This window comes from Pteropus alecto, unplaced genomic scaffold, assembly GCF_000325575.1.
Source record: "Pteropus alecto unplaced genomic scaffold, ASM32557v1 scaffold69, whole genome shotgun sequence".
Lineage (NCBI taxonomy): Eukaryota > Metazoa > Chordata > Mammalia > Chiroptera > Pteropodidae > Pteropus > Pteropus alecto.
This window is the reverse complement of record NW_006494610.1, coordinates 3923277-3928973: the sequence shown is the minus strand read 5'-3', so window position 1 is coordinate 3928973 and position 5697 is coordinate 3923277.

Genomic DNA, 5697 nt, shown 5'->3' with positions numbered 1-5697 from the left:
AGAAATGCATAGTCATTAAATTGGATAATTTCTTTAAATGAAAAATTATTTTAGCACTTGATTCTTATATTTCTCAAAAAAAATTGATGATAAAAATTTTGTATGAAAGAAATTATCCCATTTTTAGAAGGCTGCTTTACCAATATTTCTAGTAAGAAAACATGTGTCTCCAAAGCAATGAACACAGACATAAGAACTTTAAATAATCTGAAGAAATATTTTTATTTGAGATTTTATGTAATGTGGATGTTGTAACCATAAAAGAGAGATTTCTCCTTCCTTTATTTTTCATAAATTCAGAAATGTCTTTATGAAAAATATCAGAACCTCAAACATGATGATTATTTGTACATGTGTCCTAAGAGATTTCTCGGAGTAGAAAAATTTTTCCGAAAAAGGTAAAGAAACTTACTTCTCCAAATTCATTAAGTTGGGTTTATTCAGGTTAAATTCTAATGTCAAATACTAGTATAGAAGGAACAATTATTGTTACAGGCACTAGTTACACTTATGAACAAAATAAATTCAGTAGTGAAATGTTCAGTTGTTGAACGTGTTTTGGTTTTGTTTAAAATGCATCTTCCATTTGTTTAAAAGACAACAATTTAATACAAAATAATTTATAAAGTCTTCAGAGTTTAATATAAACTATAAAATGTAAACTATAAAATGTAATCAATAAATTTTCCATATTATATATTTTTGTTTAACAAATACTATTGGGTGTGTGTCAGTATCTTCGAATTGCTGGAACTCAGCAAATATTTGCTGAATGAATGAGTTGTTAAAAACCATTTAGCAAACACTGGTATTTATATCTTTATTCTATTTGTTACAGCCTCCTCTTACTTCAACATGCAGAGAGTAAAATCTTCCTTACCAGCTACTACTTTTTACAATATTATTAAAGGAAATAATGGCCAAACTTTTCCAAATGTTATAAATACTACAAACACACAATAGCAATAATCACAACAAATATAAAACATGAGAAACATAAAGAAAATTACACAAAGGTATATTATAATCAAGTTTCTTCAAACCAGTAATAAAGACAATAAGCTCAAAAGAGAAAAAGCTGTACAGAAGAAAAAAGATAAAGATGACAGATTTCTTATTAAAAAAAGCAAACTAGAAGTGTTAAAGCAACATCATTAAAGAAGTAAAAGGGAAAAAATGTCAATTCATAATTCTTAAACCAATGAAAATATATTTGACTTGTTCAGACATACAAAAGCTGAAAAAATTCACGGCCAGCAGACCTGCATCACAAGAAATATTAAAGGAAGTTCTTAAAGCAAAAAGAAAAAAATTAAAATAAAACATACCAGATTTAAAAACTTTAGTCAATGTAAATGAACAAAGAGCTCCAAATATGGTAACCATACAAGTGAATGTCATATTTGTATAAATATTTACATAAGATTATTGTTTAATAAAGAAAAAGCATCTGCTCACTAAGAAGAAATAACAGAACTTCAAAATACATGAAGCATGTAGGAGGAGATTTCAACACTTTTCTCTCAAAAATTAATGAAATACATAGATAAAAAAATAAGTAAGGGTATAGAAAACATGAACACCATTTTAACTAATTTCATCCAATTAACACTTATAGAACACTGTCCCCAACAACAGCAGAATATACATTTTTTTCAAGCACACAAAGAACATAGAGCAATATATTCTGGGCCATAAGACAAGTCTCTATAAATTTAAAAGAATATGTCATGCAATGTTCTCTGACCACAAAAGAATTAAATTACAAATCAATAACAGAAAAACTCTAGAAAACCTCCAAATATTTTTTTTGAGGTGGGGCACATTTCTAAATAACCCATGAGTCAAATAAGAAAAGGAAAAATTAAAAAATATTTTGAACTGAATGAAAATGAAAAAAAAAAAAAACAGTCTACCAAGGTAGACTGTTTACTCTTCAGAGTAAACAAGCAATCCTCCACCTGAAGGAGTTGCTGCCAGCTACTGCCCATGGTTCTAGGAAGACCTGGCTCTGACAACGAGCAGCAGATGGGCAGGGATGTACCCCAAAGAGTTTCTCCTCAGCATCACCACAGGTGTGTAGGTATGTCACAGCCGCTTAGGCTGTGTTTCTAAGCCGTGTACAGTATAGAACATGGGGAAAGAAGCACCTTAGAAACTGTTGAGGTGACTCTGAGTGTTGTTCTTTACTGTTTTAAGGAAGTGGGGGGACATCTCCTAGCAAAGCATTCCTGGCTCTCATCCCAGGATCCTCTGGAGAAGGCCAGTTTCTTGAAAGATGCTTTACTGCTTCATCTGTCGTTCTCAGCATTCCCCTTCTTACCTCCACCCTCAGACCTTACTCTATTTGCTTGTCTTTTTTTTCTTCTTCATCACCTGAGTCTTTAAAGTCCCTTCTGAAGGGGCTGCCCCACTTGACAGAGTTGCCTGCACTCACCTACCCCGGGGGCTCATCTACTCTGCCCTCGCTTTCCCTTCTAAGGGCTGACTGCTGCTTCTGCAGCTCGCTCAGCTTTCACCTGTCTCAGTTGCCTAAATGCCCCTGCAGGAGCCACCCATGCTCACTGCTGCTTGTACACTTAGGAACATGGCCAGACCCCCTCATTCCAGAGCACATTGTTCAAAGGAAAAAGGTTTTCTCAGTTTGAAATTCAACAGAACAGTCTTGGTTGCTGTTACAAACTCAAGACATACCCTTCAGGTGATTCTGCCATCAGAATGACAGTACTTCCTATTTGAGAAAAAATTAAAACAAAAGGGTCACCTGTTCTCCAGCCCTTTTCTCTACCTTTGTGTTTTCTACCCACACACCAATAAAAACAGAATAATAGAGTTTATTCATATTTATTGACGTTGTAGGTCAAGGTGAAGAAAAAGTACATGTTTCACTGCTCTATTTATATATGATGTCTGAATTATTCTGTGCGGAAAAGTCCAGGAAATTATATGTGAACTTCAGTGCTTTCACCACCTCTATGTGCCTGAGATGCAGCTCTTCCTACTAAGATACAGATTTTAAATTGGACTCTGGGGACAGAAGGCCAGCCCAAAACTTACCCAACACCTCATCCCTTCCTTGGTCTGATTAAATGCAGTTTTTAGTGCAGAGATGTTTTAAGATGCAATCTCTCTCTTCCTTTTGTCATTTTAGAGCCAAATTCAAGGTAATAAGACTTAGGGTCTTATTTTAGTTTCAGATCCCCATCCTCTGAGCACAGATCCATGCAGAGGCCTCTGGCAGGAACAGGTGAAAATTCACACTTAACTTTTCTGCTGCTGGAATGGGGATGGTGTCAGAGCCCTCTCATGCATCTTTGCCTGCTAAAATCACCCTCCCTTCTGAAGCTAGCAGCTTTGCCCTGGCAATTGATGGTGCAGCCTGTTGCTGGGCAACCAGTGATCCTGCTGTAACGTCTGTCCCGAGTCAGCCACTAAGTGGGGTGAAACCCCAAAATGTAGGGTTTCTGAGAGGTGTCGTCTATCCACTGAGGACTTCTCTGCCAGCTCTGTTTGGTCTGGTTTTCTTTACTATTGTTTCCCCTTTTAATCCATATTATTATTGTTTTCAAACTTGTAATTCATACACTTCTGGCTCTAAATTCCTTAAGGGGAAAACAAAGGATGACTCACATTGAGAAAAATCTGTCCATTTCCAAAACCATGGTCATTCTAGCCACTTCCAGGAATATTGAGATATCTTGTCATTAAATATTGGCATCCATTCTCTTCAGCTATGCCCTCACCTTCCTGACTTCTGGATCTGCCTTCTGGGTGTTTAATGAGGTTTGTGACTGATGCTCAGAGCCAAAGAAGCTGAGAGTGTGCACACATGCACACAGCCATGTTCAGAACTGGTCCACGTAGGCAGCGTGTGGCAAATCTGTAAAGGTCCACCCACAGCTGATTGGTTCCCCTCCACCAAGTAGCTGCACATTGCCTCTCTGTATTTGTCTCTTTTCACTTTCAGAGTAAGCCTGGGTTAACAGGTCTATTGAAAATGGCCTTTGACAACCTAGGATCTAAAGTGTTTGTGCTTTTTCATGTTCTATGATGAATGGGAAATACAGATTTCAGAAAGCCAACTCTTCCTCTTTGAAAATGTGAAATAGACAGAAGACAAATAGGTCACCTGGGACAGGAGTGGCTCAACGCTGGGATTGGACACTGCCTGTCCCCTATCCATGCTCTCCACTGAGACCACTAGCCGGTATTTTGCTAGTGATCTTCCAGGTGCATCTGACCTGTCATTCACCATTCGCCACCTCAATTGGGTGGCCTTCAAGACTTTAGTGTCCCCAGGACCCTGTCTTCAGCTTTGTAACAAAGCTTTGGAGTGGAAATTTCTATTAAGCCTCTGTGTGGATGACTTTCTTCCATTGGTTACAGGGAACACTGTACTGTAAGCTTTTGACTCACACCTTTCATGGTAAAAAGCATTTGGGGTTTTTTGTTGTTCTTGAGAAGGTTGTTTTGTTTCCTTTGTTTTTATTTTGACCTTTCCTCTCTTTGTCTTTTTATGTAGAACAGATATTTGAAAGAGGAGACGATGGCTAAAGGTGTAATGTGCAGCTTGTTTGTACATTATTTTGGGGAAGCTTTTACCTTGGATGGGAAATGGAATCATGGATTCACCAGGCCGTGGTGGTGGCACCCTCACCCCTCGCCCTTTCTCTCCAGCTCAGTACCTAATGTTTCTCCTTAAAATATGTCATTATACTAGCTCTGTCCATATGAAAGAATTCTCTTTATTTAAATTTTAAAAAGTTTTTAAAAATCTACCAAAATTTAAAGTATGTTGCTAAAAAGAAATTAGGGGGAAAAAGTATATCAATAAACACAAATAATATAAAGGTCGCAAATCAATAGCCTGATTTTCCACTTTAAGAAACTGGAAAAGGCAAAGGAAAGAAACACCAAATTATGTAGAAGAAAGTAAAAATAAAGATCAGGTTAGAAATCAACAAAACTGAAAATAGGAAAAAAAATTTTAAGTTCATTAAATCAAAAGCCGGTTATTTGAGAACAGTAATAAAGTTGAGAAAGCTCTAGTCAAACTAATCAAGAAAAAAAGAAAGCACAAACAATGTCAGAAATGGAAGCAGTGATACCATGAAAGATTTTCTTGATATTACAAGACAATCTGAAAATATTATGAAAAACTTTATACCAATAAATTTAACAACTTTTATTAAACGGACAAATTTCTTGAAAGACTCAAATTTCCAACACTTAGTCAAGAATATATAGATAACTTAGACCTGGAATAAAAAATGGAGTAGATGATAGAGGCCCTATTCATCCCTCTGGTGACCAAATCAAAGTTGTGACAGAAACAAGGAATAAACAGCAAGAAAAAATTGCTTGGGATCTAGAAGAACAAGCCATACAATTAGGGAGAAATCTAAGAAATCACCCTGCATGGCAGAAAGTAGGACAGGGCAAGGATGCAAGTCTGTCTGATCCCAAGTAGCTGAGTAGGACAGAGGCTAAAGCTGCGGCAGCGACAGCCGGCAGCTGCAGACACCTCTTAAAGGAACAACGTCTGCGAGAGGAATTTCGCGCTGACAGACTCACTTGTTCTGAGCACCAGCACCGGGTTGACTGCTCTAGTAGGCGCCAGAAACTTACAGGGGGACAGTGAGTTGTTGAAGGAGGGCTGGAAGCGAGGATCTCTTCCAGACAAAAGTGCCAATGGTA